Source organism: Elaeis guineensis, chromosome 3, assembly GCF_000442705.2.
Source record: "Elaeis guineensis isolate ETL-2024a chromosome 3, EG11, whole genome shotgun sequence".
Lineage (NCBI taxonomy): Eukaryota > Viridiplantae > Streptophyta > Magnoliopsida > Arecales > Arecaceae > Elaeis > Elaeis guineensis.
The window spans coordinates 22,409,515-22,426,604 of record NC_025995.2 but is presented as its reverse complement, the minus strand read 5'-3'; positions in this window follow the sequence as shown (position 1 = coordinate 22,426,604).

Below are 17,090 nucleotides of genomic sequence, written 5' to 3'. Positions count from 1 at the left end.
TATGGGCCATTTCTTCTAAGGTTCTGTTTTTCCTTTCTACTACCCCATTTTGTTGGGGTGTCCTAGGTGTAGAGAAATTATGGCCTATTCCTTTTTCATCACAAAAGTTTTCAAAGTCTTGATTTTCAAATTCAGTTCCATGATCACTTCGAATATTTTGAATTGAAAATCCTTTCTCATTAGTGACTTTTCGGTAAAATTTAGTGAAAACATGAAAAGTTTCATCTTTGTGTGCCAAAAAGAAAACCAAGTAAAATGAGAGTAATCATCTATAATTACAAAACCATATCATTTTCCTCCTAGACTAGTGGTTCTAGTAGGTCCAAATAAGTCCATATGCAAAAGCTCTAAAGGTCTAGAGGTTGAAACAATATTTTTGGATTTAAATGAAACTCTTGTTTGTTTACCTAGTTGGCATGCATCACAAATTCTATCCTTTTCAAAATTCAATTTTGGCAAACCAAGAACTAATTCTTTCTTAATTAATTTTGAAAGAGAATGCATGCTAATATGTGCAAGCCTACGATGCCAAAGCCAACTAGTCTCATTAGTTTTAGCATTCAAGGATACTAGGCATTGCATGTTTATTTTGGATAGATCATTTAAATCTATCATATAAAATTACCATGTCTATGTCCAATAAATTTAATGCCATCATTAATAGGACTAGTTACAATGCAAACAGAAGATTCAAAAAAACTTTATATCCTTTATCACAAAATTGACTAATGCTTAGTAAATTATGCTTTAAACCATCTACTAACAAAATATTTTCAATATATTTGGAGGGAGTGATACCAATGTTACCTATACCGATGATCTTTCCTTTGCCATTGTCTCCAAAGGTGACCATCCCTCCATTCTTAGCATCAAGAGTGATGAATTGGGATTCATCACCAGTCATGTGTCTCGAGCATCCACTATCAAGATACCATTTTCTGTTTCCTCCTTAGGATGCTAGACACACCTGCAAGCAAAAGTCAAGTTTTTGTTTTAGGTACCCAAGCTTTCTTGGGTCTTTTTTGGTTAGTCATAATGGTTCCTTTTGGAACCCATATTTTCTTTACATTTGAGTTTATAGATTGTTAGAGAAGCAAGTGTATGACTTGTGTCCTATTCTACCACATTTGAAGCAAGTAATATTAGAGAACTTGTTATTTAAAGATTTACATAAATATTTTTCAGATATTTTTATTTCTTCAAAGGGTTATAGCCAAGTCCAGCCTTATCATACACGACTTTTTCATTATCAAGAATCATATTAAGTTTATTTGAACTCAAGGTGAATTTTTCTACCATGGTTTTAGCTTGCAATTTCATTTTTTAAACTTTGATTTTCTTGAAGCAGGGTGGATTTTTTAATTAAAATTCTTTCATTTTGTTTCAATAGAGATTGATTTTTCAATTTTAGATCTTTGTTCTTCATCCCTAGTTTCTTTAATTCATCAACTAAATCATAAAAAGCTTCATGTAGTTCTTCAAATGTAAAGTCACTAGGAGTTTCGAAAAGTACCTCATTTTCATGTGCCATAAGGCACAGGTTGGCTTGTTCAGTCGAGTTTTCTCTTCTGAGCTTGAGTCATCACTCGCACTCCAAGTGGCCATCATGGCCTTCTTCTTGTACTTTTTGGGACCCTTCTTCAGTTGTGGGCATTCGGACTTGAAGTGTCCCGGTTTTTGCATTCGTAGCAGATAAGGGGTTGGTCTTTGTCTTTTTCTTTACTCTGTTCCCCTTTTGTGAATGGCTTCTTCCTCATCCCTTGTTTTCTTTTTCTCAAAAATTTCTTAAATTTCGGGTAATGAGTGCCAACTCTTCATCCTGCTCTTTATTTCGGTGTCATCAATTTCTTCATCTGATGGAGCTGTAGATTTGAGGGTAATTATTCTCTTCTTTTTGACTTCTTCCTCTTGATGTTGCTTCATGCTCAGCTCATGAGTCATTAATGATCCAAGAAGCTCTTTCAAGGGTAGAATGTTCAAGTCCTTGGCTTCTTGGATGGCGGTCACTTTGGCTTCCCAAGTTCTTGATAAGGACCTGAGAATCTTTCTTACAAGCTCACTGTTAGTATAGGACTTACCAAGACTCTTTAAACTATTTATAATATTAGTAAAGCGAGTAAACATTTCAGTTATGGACTCATCATGCTCCATTTTAAACAATTCATATATATGCACAAGTATGTTGATTTTAGACTCCTTTACTTGATTGGTTTCTTCATGGGTTACTTCTAACCTATCCCATATTTCTTTAGCAGACGAGCAAGTAGAAATGCGATTAAATTCGTTAGCATCAAGAACACAATAAAGAACATTCATTGCTTTAGCATTTAATTGGGCCATCTTCTTATCAACCTCATCCCATTCTTTCTCGAGTTTGGCTGATTCCACACCATCTATAATTTTAGTGGGTGTGTGAGGATCATTCACTATGATTCTCCACATATCATAGTCGAGTGCTTGAATGAATATTTTCATCCGAGCTTTCCAATAGGTGTAATTAGACCCATTGAAAAGTGGAGGTCGGTTAGTGGATTGCCCCTCGACTAGAGAAGTGACGACTTGAGTTACCATAGATCTTTGGCTCTTTGATTGTTTAGATCAAAGTAGGGCTAGAGCACCAGGCTCTGATACCACTTGTTGCCCAGCTATGCAACCCAAGAGGGGGGTGAATTGGATTTCTAAAAAATTTAAGCTTAACTTATGTCTTTATGAAAAATATTTGACAATAGCTAAATAAGTAGGGAGAGTAAAGTTACTTTAAGGCTAATGGCTAAATGCAAGAATGCAAGAGAATAATGAAGAGTTAAAGAAGAGCAATTAGGCACAACACAAACAAAGAGATTTATAGTGGTTCGGTGCCAACGTTGCACCTACATCCACTCTCCAAGCTCCTACTTGGGAATTCCAATCCACTAATCTTGTATTCAACCCGAATACAAACGTCGGAAACTTCGACTCTAGCTATCTCAAGCTAGTCCACTTATTTCTCGGGTACAAGCCAATCCAATACACTCCGATTCAAGGTTCGAATCAACCTTCCCTTATTTTGAAACCCTTCCAAAACAAAAACAATAACTCAAACAAAGTATAACAATGAATAGCACAAGTAAGTACAAAGAAAGCTCCTTTAATGAGCGTATGAGACTTTAAATACACTTTACTCAAAGAGAAGAGGATTCTTTTTGATTTCTTCAAGGTGGTTGGAGACTTGAATATGCACTTGAGGAGTTGGTGATCTTGGATTAAAGGCTTCTTGAATGCTTTGAGTGAGCTCTTGCTTAGGGCTGAAAAGTTTGCTTGAAATCCCTTTTTCAAAATCTCTCTTCTTGATTCTTATTCTTGATTTCCATCTTTTTGTCCCTTTTATAGCTTCAAAAAATAGTGGAAAATATTCTAGGCTGAAATAGAGCCGTTAGACCACATTAAATGAGCATTAAAAGCATTTAAAATGGGTTAAAAACTAGCTATTGCAAAAAAATCCCGTCACAGAGGTCGACTCATGGGTCGACTCATGCCTGGGGGTCGACTCATGGGTCGACTCATGCCTGGGGGTCGACTCATGGGTCGACCTCTATGGAGAAACATCAGAGAATCAAACGGGATGCAAGGTTCTGTAAAATTGGCTTAAAACCAGCAGAGGTCGACTCATGGATCGACTCATGCCTTGGGGGTCGACTCATGGGTCGACTCACAGGGTGTGCCAAGTTTGTGCCGGCCAGAAATTTCAGCATGCCAAGCATCTCATGTGCCATGAGTCGACTCATGGGTCGACTCATGTTATTCAAACATGCATATCTTTCAAAATACAAGTCCAAAAATAATAAAATTTTTACCAATGGATCACAAATCTTTTGTTCTATCATTTGATACTTTTAAATCAGGATTTTGGTAAAATTATGATTTTATCCCTGAAGAGCAATAAGTCTTTTTCAAGCGAAAATCATTAGTACCCCTTCAACTGCTTTGTAATCATCAAAATCAATCTAAGGAGCAACACACATGATAAATCTTCGTTTATCATTTTGAAAGTAGTTCTAAGGACTTCATCATAATATATGAGTTCTATTTAGGAAGATGTATTCCTTATGATGAATCTGTCAGATAACATTTATCATTTTATAATTCATATACTTGTATAGAGCACAATCATCTACAACCTAGATGATTAGCTTAAGGACATATTTTCCAACAACTCCTACTTGAACTAAAGCTAATTAGATTAATATCAAATATCCATCTTTCATTTGTGATCATCAAACTCTTTAGATTCGATTGCTCTAGTCAATAAGTCGGTCAAGTTCTCCTTTCAGTCGATCTTCCTACGATCAACTTTATTTTGATCTTATCGAAGAAGTTGATAGCGATACAGAAAGTATTTAGTCCTCAGATGAAATATTAATTTTCAGCTTGAGCTAATGACTCTAGTACTGCTATCAATACAAAAGGACTGGACATCAATGGAGGGTGCCACTCCAAGCTCGTTGATGAATTTTTATAACTAAACAACTTTTTTATCAGTATCAAATATCGCAAAAAACTTCGTATCATAAATAAAACTGGCTACTGAATACTAAATGAAACCTTTTCAATATGTCGATCCTCCTTTTAGGATAAACATACAACTTGACACAATTTGTTATTTCGATCCAACTAAAAATTGGAATCAACATTCCACGGGTTTTAAGTCAGGCTCTCCATAAATAAGCCATTAGTTTTTAGTATTTCATAAACACTTAAAGATGGTTCTTATAACTTTTCAAAATTTTATGGAGAACAGAGATGACAACCAAATTTTTATTCTCTATAATATAGGGATATCATTTCTGATTAAGAAAATTTCATCCAACAATATAAAGAATATTTTTACAGAATATCAGTCCATTTATACATACAGAATTCTGCTTCATCTTCAACGAAGTCATATTTTCAAAATATATGTTCCAACTTCAAAAAGCTTGATTCAATCCGAATAGACTTGAGGATTGTCACAAGAAAAATATCTCATCATAGTCAATATTATAACTTTGATAAAATTTTTTGACAACTTGACAGAATTAATAGGTCTCCTTCTTTCTGTCTGTGCCTCTTATCCATCTAAAATCTACTTACATCCTATGGGTCTTACCCCATCATGTGAATCAATGAATATCCATACATCATCCATTTTCATGAACTTTATTTCAGATTTAATGGCTCCAAACTATTTCTCAAAGTTAGATCTCTGTATGGCATTCATATGGGAGATCAAATCTCCATCCTAAACTTAAAAACTAAAGTATTTGTTCAACTGATATGGTACTCTACTATATCTACTCAAGGATGCCTTTACATTGGACTCTGAAATTGATCTAATCAACTTCGGTTCTGTTGGTTTGTATCAGAGTCAGTTTCTCTACCTATCAAGCTTCACCAAGCTTACTCTTAACAGTATCAGTTCCTTCACCAAAGATTTTTTTTTAAAAAAGAATGCCTTAAGATTCATGAACATCTCATGTCCATCAAGAAAGTAAAAAAAATATTTCTAATATAATATTTATCAAATCAAAATTTAAGCTAGTTGGTTTGTGAACGTTTCACATAAGTTCGGCACCTCAAACCCTAAGGTAGGAGAGCATCAAATTAATTAGATTCATATCTCATATGGAGTTTTGGTAATCGATTTGCTCGAAATATTCTTAAGCACATATCAAATAGTCTCTAAAATATAACCTCAGGTAGACCAGCAAATCCCACAGTGGACCAAATCATGTCTAACAAAGTTCGATTTCTCCTTTCAAACATCCTTTTAAATTGTGGTGTCCCAGGAGATATCCATTGAGGAAGAATCCAATTCTCTCCTAGATATGTCTAGAACTTACTGTAAAGGTATTCACTTCATCTATCAAACCAATGAGTTCTAATACTCTTTGCAGTTTGTTTTTCTACCTCAATATGAAATCTTTTGAACATTTCAATCGATTCAAATTTGTGCTTCATAAGCAAAATGCATCCATACCAAAATAGATCGTTTGAGATTTTAATGTAGTAAGCTCTCTTCTGGCACTTATGTTTAAGAGTGCAAATACATCAATATGTACCAAACTCAGAACATCACTAACTCATTCACTCTTTCCAATAAAAGGTGACTAAGTCAATTATGTCAAAGATAGGCTTCAATGGCATTATCTAATCTAGAATACTAGTTAGATTTATACTTTATACTAACAAGCTATGATACTGAGTTTATGTCATTTTCAATTGTCTACTCATTATTGAAATATCATTCACAATGATATCGTAATAATCATTCTTATTAACACTATCAATAAGATTGGACAATAGTGACAATCACTTAAATAACATTATCAGGGTTGAAAATAAGCTCGATAATTCTTTATGTTAAGATTGAAACAGACTTCTGTCTCTTATATTTGGGAGTCTCTTGTCATTTTTCAATCTTCTACTATCTTAAAATTTTTTGCAACATTTACAAACATGACTTGTGCTGTCGGTATCCTATACCCAGGTAGTAGTATTACTAATAGAAAAATTCTAAGGAGTTATCATATAACTATATTGATCAGTAACCATTTGCTGATTTCTCTTTTAAGCCTGTTAGAGTTAGCCTGAGATTTCTTGATCAATTTGCTCAAAAATTATACTCAACTTCCAATATTGGCTATTGAAGTTAGGTTTGATAATATTATCACTGTCTAACAGTGAACAGAGCGATAATATTCTAGTCATTTTTGAAAAAAAATAATTGATCTATTAGTATATGATCTATTTTAAGCCTAAAGATTTAAACTTTAGTCTAAAGATTTTTTTACTATTTTATACGAATTGATAGCCTCTACCTCCAATTCGAAGAATTACCTTAATTTTTTAGTGGATACTAGAATCTACATAGATTACATATAGATCTGAGGATGGATCGATCAATCCATATGCACCTATAGATAGGTTCTTAATCAATTATTTCTCCAAATAACTTCTAGTAATTATCTTCGCCCCAAATTTTATTTCAGTAGGTGAAGGGCCTCCATTAAAAGTTTCACTTAAGTCAAACCATTAAGATGAACCTACTTAGTGATTCTAACTAAAAAATGATCAGGTCTGAAGATGGCTCGATCAATCTGACCACCATCAGATAGTTCAACAGAGTCATCATGGAATGAATGATAATTTCATCATTCAGAGAGAACACCAGATGGATGGCACCTGTAATATCAATCAAAAATAATGGACCCATTATCATTCATCTTAATGGGAGGCTATGATCTAGTTATCTCCATAATTAGCTCATTTTAAGGATCTAATAATTTAAAGAATTTGATTAAATCTTTTAGAAGATATCAATCAACTATAAGTCATAAATCCTCCATTGACTTCACCAAGTCATAAAAAAAGTTAGTGACTAGCGGATCCAACTGGCATGTCATAAATCCTGCCACTAACTTCACCAAGTCATAAGAAAGACTAAAGATAAGTTTATCCAAGGTACCTAAATCAATCATACTGATTAATCTAAATGGCATGGACTAACTCGAATCACTTAATGATCTAATCAAAATCTAATTCACCTAATTGATCAGATAAGTAAGATCGATAGGAGGATCTGTTAAGCTTACCTTAGATATCATCAAAATGATCAGATAAGCTGCTCCCAATTAAAAACCATCGATCGAAATATCAAACTGACCTCAGATATCAATTGGTTAACTAGTTTCAATTTGGCCAACTTAATGATTTAGGTTCAACCACTGAGCTATAATCAAGATCTATTTGGTCTAATCAAAAATATGGACTTGACCATCTACAACTATTGTATTAGAAAATTTTTGATTAATCTAATTCAATATTTGGTTAGACTTAATCAATTTTTATATGGTCAATCAATTTTTTAATTCTAATCTTAGGTCTAACCCAATTAAAGAGAAAGATCTGATTTGAGCTAACCCATGCTCTATATTTTATGTAATATCATTAGATCTCAAATCACAATTCTAGATCTATTCAGTTCGACACTTAATTTTCAATTAGATTTTTGCATCAACATGGTTAATGTTTCAAAATAATTTTTTATGTAAACCTTTTACATTAAATCATAAAATCTTTTAGATCAAATCTATTTTTTTTTTTTAAATCAAAATAATTTTGATTAATCAAGATTAGATATAACTAGTTTCTTCATAACTTACATCATATACAGCAACACCTAGTGTTTCAAGACTAGCATGTTGTAAGAAAATAAATTTTCTCTTTTTATTTTCTTCTTCATGAGACCTCACAGTAGTACTCCTACATGCCATAAGAGTACCCCATTGAATGAAAAGAGAGGGTCATGTAACCCTACTTGCTTCTATGACTAAATGGCTTAGTGATTATCCAATCCAAGTGCTTTGCTACTCCAAACATCTAATCTAATTCGTATATCATATATACAAAAATTTAGATCTAATCTAAATTATATTAGATCTGATTTTACATAGATCAAATTTAAACTACCATACAGGATCCATGATATAAACTAATATACATGTATGTAAATTTGAAATCTAAAATTCAATAAGTATAGATCATATTTATATGTAATTAAATCATATCTAATTTATATTTAGATCATATCTAAATATGAATTGAGTTTAAAACTTTATACCTGAGTGTGGATAGTAGATCACCATATCTAAAATTTATGATAGTTAGTTCTTCATGATGCTCAGCAGCTATATACATATCCAGCCTCTATAGGTATCCACACAAAGTCTTTATGCTGATCGATCTTTCTAGGAGTGCTAGCTCATGAAGACATCATGCTTTAGCTAATCTAAGAAGAACATGAAAAAGATAAAGAATAAAGAGATCTTCTCCTTTTCTTTTTAGATCTACATATCAAATCTCTACAATAGAGATAAAAGAATAAGTCTTTCTTCTCAATTTGCCATGCACAAAAGAGAATCTTTCTCTCTTCCTTTCATGCCTTTAAGAAAAACTTTTTTTTTTATTTTTTTATGATGAAAATCAGATCTAATCTAATTTTTTATACTAAAAATAATATAAATTTTTATATTTTAAAAAATTCAAAAGAGAGATCCAAGAGAAGAATCGTTCTTCTCTCTTCTCTCTTTTTCTTCTTGATCTACAACTCCAGGAAGGCCCAAACACCCAACCAAATTTTTTTAGTATTTTTTTTCTCTAAATTTTTATATTAAAAATCAGATCTAATCTAATTTTTATTCTAAAAAAAATTTAAAAAAAATCTGAAAGAAGAACTCCTTCTTCTCCAAGGCTGCACACAAGAAAAAAAACCATTCTTCTTCCTTCTCTTTCTCTCATTGGGAAGAACATTTCTTCTTCAATTTTTTACTATAAAACTAGCAAGAGAAGCCTCTCTTTTATGCCTAAGAACCAATAAAAAGTCTCTCAAAATTTTTTCAAGAAGGGAGAGGAGAAGAGAGCTGAGGCATATGGGATATGGGGCATCTAACTCTTTGAAAGAATAATATCCTACAAGCCAATCGTATATGGGATACGATAGGATGTTTATTATAATTTATCTTCTAAACTCATATAAATTAATATTTATATTAATAAAATAGATATTTTTCATTCATTATATACTGCATCTTGTTGTTCTTAAGATTATAACGAACCCTATAGGTCCAGGCAATTATTTTAGGGCCGTGATGAGATAATGCTAGTGAGATCTAAATTTATGATAGTCTTGATCTAAAATATTCTTAGTTATTGATATATTGAGTCAGAGATCAATGATATCAGTAAGACTGATATGTCCTATGTATGTTCAAAAATGAAGGTGGTTAATCTCACAATCACTTGTATAATGACACTAATACAAGGATATGGGTGCTCATTAGAGAATGAGTTCACTGAATTGACCTACGAGAGAATAATCAGATGAAGTTATATTTATATGTCAACTGATATTTTTCTAGTGAAATTTGTGCAAGTGATCTTTTGACCTAAGATCATCATGGTACCTTATGTACATGGATTCATATTTTGATTTACTACCTAACGTGGTTCTTTGATCCTTGTATGGAGTGTTTTGGATATGGTGAAGTATGTATGGAGGTTGTGAGTAATCAATAAGAGATCAGTCACTCCTAATAAGGAGAGCGAACATCCTATGTGATCTCATATGACGGTGATTCTAGAAGTCTTCGGCCAAAGTAAGGTGATAATTAGAAAAAAAATTTTAATATATCATCAACTAAATCATCACTTTTAGATCGAGATACATAAAGATAAGTGATTAAATTTGACATATTTTCATACCCACAGCTCATCTGGGATGTTGTTTGACTGAAGGATTGAATTACATGAGAACTTGCCACTGAAGGATATTTTGATAATTTTTTATCAAAATTTTAAATCTTTCGGATAGTCAAGATATGTTCTTAGATATCAATTTTGACTTGCAAATTTATCAAAATTAAAAGAGTTTAATTTTGGAGTCAATTTGGAAGAGTCCAAATTGATTGGGACTCTTCGGATGATCTAATCTCATTGGATTAGGGTTACGTCGAAAGTCTTGATCCATTGCTGGTTAGATTTGGATTGCAATAGGTCACATACTTTAAGATTTGGCCTTGATCTAATTGTTGCTCCTAGATTGATTTTGATGATTACAAAGCAGATTGAAAGGATACAAATATTTTAAATTGAAAAAGTCTTTATGCTCTTCAGGGGCAAAATCATAATTTTACTAAAATCCTGATTTGATAGTATCATTTTGTAGAACAAATAATTTGTAATCTATTGATGAAAATTTCATTGTATTTGGACTTATATTTTTGAAGTTATGAAGGTTTGAAGTGCATGAGTCGACTCATGAGTCAACTCATGGCACAATGAGCTGATTGGCATGCAAAAATTTCCCTTGGCACGCTGGATTATTGGCTTGGCACGACCTGTGAGTTGACTCATGAGTCGACCCACAAGGCATGAGTCGACTCATGAGTCGACCTCTACTGATTTGAGCCAAAAAATTCCAGAAACCAAATCTCTGGTCTTTGCAACAGAGGTCGACTCATGAGTCGACCCCTGAAGCATGAGTCGACTCATGAGTCGACCCCTGCGATGGAAATCATCCGCAACGGCTAGTTTTTTGCCCGTTTTAATTGCCTTTTATGCTCCCTAAAAATACTCTAACGGCTCTTTTTCTGCCTAATATATTTTCTCTTGTTTCTTAATGCTATAAAAGGTTTCAAAAGGTGAAAATACAGGAAATATACAAGGGATCCAAAAATCTACACGAGAGAGATTGAGATCAACGAAATACACAAAAGAAAAAGAGAGGGGATCCACAATCCACACAAGAGAGACAAGAGATCTACAATATACACGAGAGATTGTGAAAGAGAAAAGCAAGAGTGTTCAAAAGGGCATTCAAGAGTATTCAAAGAGAGAATTTTTCAAGCCAACTGTTCAACCTTGATCAAGAGATCTTTCAAAGCCTTCAAGAAGTCTTCAATCAAAGTTCATCTTCTTCTCAAGCGTTCATTCAACTCTTCATCCACCTTGAGAAAATCCAAAAAGGGGATTCTTCATTTGAGTAAAGTATTTTTATTATTATATTCGCTCATTTAAGAAGCTATTCTTGTACTTATTTGTGCTCTAAACTGTCTTACTCTTTGTAAGTAATTGTTCTTGTTTTTGGAGGGTTTCCAAAACAAGGAAAGGTTGATCCGAACCTGAAATCAGAGTGTTTTGGGTTGGCTTGTACCTGGGAAACAAGTGGACTAGCTTGGGATAGCTAGTGTCAGAGTTTCCGATGTTTGTATTCGGGTTGAATACAAGTATAGTGGATTGAAATTCCCAAGTAGGAACTTGGGGAGTGGATGTAGGTGCAAGGTTGGCACCGAACCACTATAAATCTTTGTGTTTGTGGTGTGCTTTATTGTTTCTCTTTATTTCTTTATTATATCCTTGCATTCTTGCTTTAGGTAATTAATCTTTATTTAAAGTCTTTCTTCTCTTTCATCAAGCTTTTAACAAAAACTTTTCATAAGTAATTAGTTGAGCTTAAAATTTTTAGAAACCCAATTCACCCTCCCCTCTTGGGTTGCATAGCTGGGCAACAAGTGGTATCAGAGCCCGGTGCTCTAGCCCTTCTTTGATCTAACAATCAAAGAGCCAAAGATCTATGGCAACCCATGTCGGTACTTCTCTAGCCGAGGGGCAATCTACAAACCGACCTCCACTTTTCAATGGGTCAAATTACACCTATTGGAAAGCTCGGATGAAGATATTCATACAAGCACTCGACTATGATATGTGGAGTATCATAGTGAATGGTCCTCACACACTCACCAAGATTATAGATGGTGAGGAGTCAACCAAACCCGAGAAAGAATGGGATGAGGTTGATAAGAAATTGGCACAATTAAATGCTAAAGCTATGAATGTTCTTTATTGTGCACTAGATGCAAATGAATTTAATCACATTTCTACTTGTGCATCTGCTAAAGAAATATGGGATAGGTTAGAAGTAACCCATGAGGGAACAAATCAAGTAAAAGAGTCTAAAATAAACATGCTTGTGCATAAATATGAATTGTTTAAAATGGAGCATGATGAGTCCATAACTGCTATGTTTACTCATTTTACTGATATAATTAATGGTTTGAAGAGTCTTGGCAAATCTTATACTAACAGTGAGCTAGTAAGGAAGATTCTCAGGTCATTGCCAAGAACTTGGGAAGCCAAGGTGACTGCCATCCAAGAAGCAAAGGACTTGAACACTCTACCTCTAGAAGAGCTTCTTGGATCCTTGATGACTCATGAACTTAACATGAAGCAACATCAAGAGGATGAAGTCAAAAAGAAAAGAACCATTGCCCTCAAATCCACAGCTTCGCCTGATGATGAAACGGATGACACTGAAGATGAAGAACAGGATGAAGAGATGGCACTCATCACCCGGAGATTTAAGAAGTTTCTAAGAAAAAGGAAACAGGGGATGAGAAAGAAGTTCACAAAAGGGGAACAAAGCAAAGAGAAAGAGAAAGATCAACCCCTTATATGCTACGAGTGCAAGAAGCCGAGATATTTCAGATCCGAATGTCCACAACTGAAGAAAGGTCCCAAAAAGTTCAAAAAGAAAGCAATGATGGCGACTTGGAGTGCGAGTGATGACTCAAGCTCCGATGAGAAAACCTCAACAGAACAAGCCAACCTGTGCCTTATGGCACACGAAAATGAGGTAACTTCTGAATCCCCTAGTGAATTTACTTTTGAAGAATTGCATGAAGCATTCTATGATTTAATTGATGAATTAAAGAAACTAGGGATGAAAAACAAAGAACTGAAATTGAAAAATCAGTCCTTAGTGAAACAAGCTGAAAATCTTTCAATTGAAATATCCACCTTGATTCAAGAAAATCAAAGCTTGAAGAATGAAATTAACAAGCTGAAACCTATAGTAGATAAGTTCACCTTAAGTTCAAACAAACTAAATATGATTCTTGATAATTAAAAAGCTGTATATGATAAAGCTGGACTTGGCTATAAACCCTTGAAGAAATAAAAATTTTTAAAGAATATTTATGTAAATTATTCAAGTAACAAGTCTACAAATATTACTTGTTTCAAATGTGGTAGAATAGGACATAAATCATACACATGCCTTATTAACAAATATGCAAACACAACTATAAAGAAAATATGGGTTCCAAAAGGAACCATTTTGACTAACCTAAAAGGACCCAAAAAGCTTGGGTACCTAAGACAGAAACTTGACCTTTGCTTGCAGGTGTGTCTAGCATCCCAAGGAGGAAACAAGAAATGGTATCTTGACAGTGGATGCTCGAGACACATGACTGGTGATGAATCACAATTCATCACGCTTGATGCTAAGGATGGAGGGATGGTCACCTTTGGAGATAATGGCAAAGGAAAGATCATCGGGATAGGTAACATTGGTATCACTCCCTCCAAATACATTGAAAATATTTTGTTAGTTAAAGGTTTAAAGCATAACTTACTTAGCATTAGTCAATTTTGTGATAAAGGGTATAAAGTTGTTTTTGAATCATCTGTTTGCATTGTGACTAGTCCTATTAACGATGGCATTAAATTTATAGGACATAGGCATGGCAATGTTTATATGGTAGATTTGAATGATTTAGCCAAATTAGACATGCAATGCCTAGTTTCCTTGAATGCTAAAGTTAATAAGACTAGTTGGCTGTGGCATCGTAGACTTGCACATATTAGCATGCATTCTCTTTCAAAATTAATTAAGAAAGAATTAGTTCTTGGTTTGCCAAAACTGAACTTTGAAAAGGATAGAATTTGTGATGCATGCCAATTAGGTAAACAAACTAGAGTTTCATTTAAATCCAAAAATACTGTTTCAACTTCTAGACCTTTAGAGCTCTTGCATATGGACTTATTTGGACCAACTAGAACCACTAGTCTAGGAGGAAAACGATATGGCTTTGTAATTATAGATGATTACTCTCGTTTTACTTGGGTTTTCTTTTTGGAACACAAAAATGAAACTTTTCATATATTCACTAAATTTCACCGAAAAGTCACTAATGAAAAAGGGTTTTCAATTCAAAATATTAGAAGTGATCATGGAACTGAATTTGAAAATCAAGATTTTGAAAATTTTTGTGATGAAAATGGAATTGGCCATAACTTCTCTGCTCCTAGGACACCCCAACAGAATGGGGTAGTTGAAAGGAAAAATAGAACCTTAAAGAAATGGTCCGTACCATGCTTTGTGAAAGCAACCTTCCAAGATATTTTTGGGCGGAAGCAATTAACACAGCATGTTACATTTTAAATCGTGCTTTGATTAGATAATTTTTAAAGAAAACCCCCTATGAACTTTGGAAAGGAAGAAAACCAAATATTGCATATTTTCATATTTTTGGTTGCCGATGTTTTGTATTAAATAATGGCAAAGAAAAACTTGGTAAATTTGATGCAAAATCAGATGAAGCAATCTTTCTAGGTTACTCCTCCACTAGTAAAGCATTTAGAGTTTTCAACAAAAGAACTTTAGTAGTTGAGGAGTCCATACATGTTGTTTTTGATTAATCTAACGATCTTCCTTCAAGGAAGAATGAGGGTGTTGATGATGCAGATCCACTAATAGAAGGTATGAAGGAGATCACTCTGAAAGATTCAGCAACTCCAGAAGACAAGGATCAAGAAGACAAACAAGATGAGAGAGGTGAAGAAATTCAAGAACAACCTCAAGGTACAAATGTCCTACCCAAGGAATGGAGGTATGTTCACAACCACCCTAAGGAGTTAATTATTGGTGATCCTATGCATGGGGTAAAAATCCGTTCTTCACTTAGAGATGTAGTTAATCATTGTGCTTTTGTATCTCATCTTGAACCTAAAACTTTTGAAGAAGCTGAAAATGATCATAATTGGATTAATGCAATGCAAGAGGAACTTAATCAATTTGAAAGAAATAATGTTTGGACCTTAGTATCAAGACCTAAAAATTATTCAATAATTGGCACAAAATGGGTCTTTAGAAACAAATTAGATGAGCATGGAAATGTAATTAGAAATAAAGCAAGACTATTGCTAAGGGATATAATCAAGAAGAAGGAATTGATTTTGATGAAACCTTTGCACCTGTTGCTAGATTAGAAGCTATTAGACTTCTACTTGCATATGCTTGCTTTATGAAATTCAAGTTATTTCAAATGAACGTTAAAAGTACATTTTTAAATGGATATATTGCTGAAGAAGTATATGTAGAACAACCCCCTGGATTTGAAAATCATGCTTTTCCTAATCATGTCTTTAGATTAAATAAAGCTTTATATGGATTAAAACAAGCACCTAGAGCATGGTATGATAGGCTAAGCAAATTTCTACTAAATAATGGTTTTTCAAGAGGGAATGTAGATACAACCCTCTTTATTAAAAGAAATCAAAATGATATGCTAGTTATACAAATTTATGTTGATGACATAATTTTTGGGTCTACTAATGAATCCCTTTGTCAAGACTTTGCTAAGCTTATGCAGGGGGAGTTCGAGATGAGCATGATGGGAGAACTCACCTTCTTCCTCGGACTCCAAATCAAACAATCAAAAGAGGGAATCTCCATCACCCAAAGCAAGTACACCAAGGAACTACTCAAAAGATTTGGAATGGAGAACTGCAAACCAATTGGCACACCAATGAGTCTCTCATGTAAGCTTGACAAGGATGATGAAGGTAAATGTGTAGACTTAAAATACTATAGAGGTATGATTGGCTCATTATTATATTTAACTGTAAGTAGGCCTGATATCATGTTTAGTGTTTGTTTATGTGCTAGATATCAATCTAATCCTAAAGAATCTCATTTGAATGCTGTTAAAAGAATCCTTAGATACTTAAATGGTACTCAAACTCTAGGGTTATGGTACTCTAAGGACTCACAAATTGATTTATTAGGATATTCAGATGCTGATTTTGCTGGATGTAAATTAGATAGAAAAAGCACAAGTGGAACTTGCCAATTTCTTGGAGTTAACCTAATCTCATGGTTTAGCAAGAAACAAAATTCGGTGGCACTGTCTACGGCTGAGGCCGAATACATTGCAGTCGGAAGTTGTTGTGCGCAAATCTTGTGGATTAAGCAACAACTCGAAGACTTTGGAATCAAACTTAATGAAACACCAATAAGATGTGACAACACAAGTGCCATAAATCTATCTAAAAATCCAATTCAACACTCAAGATCCAAACATATTGAAATAAGACATCATTTTATAAGAGAACATGTTCAAAACAAAAATATAATTCTTGAATATTTTGCACTGAAAATCAATTAGCTGATATCTTTACAAAGGCCCTTAGTGAGGATAGATTCTGTGAAATTAGGAGAAATCTAGGAATTCTAGATCCATATGCCTGAATTTTTCTTAATTTCCAAGAATTGATGTCAAAATTCTTAGAACTCAATTTCCAACATCTATCCTGGTCCCAAAAGATCAAATTTATCATTCTAAAAACTTATCTTTGAGCAAAACTCCTTCTTCCCAAAATTTTAAATTTTTCTTGGAATTTATTCATATTTTTTCTAATTTCTGAACTTCATGAGTCGACCCCCATGAGTCGAC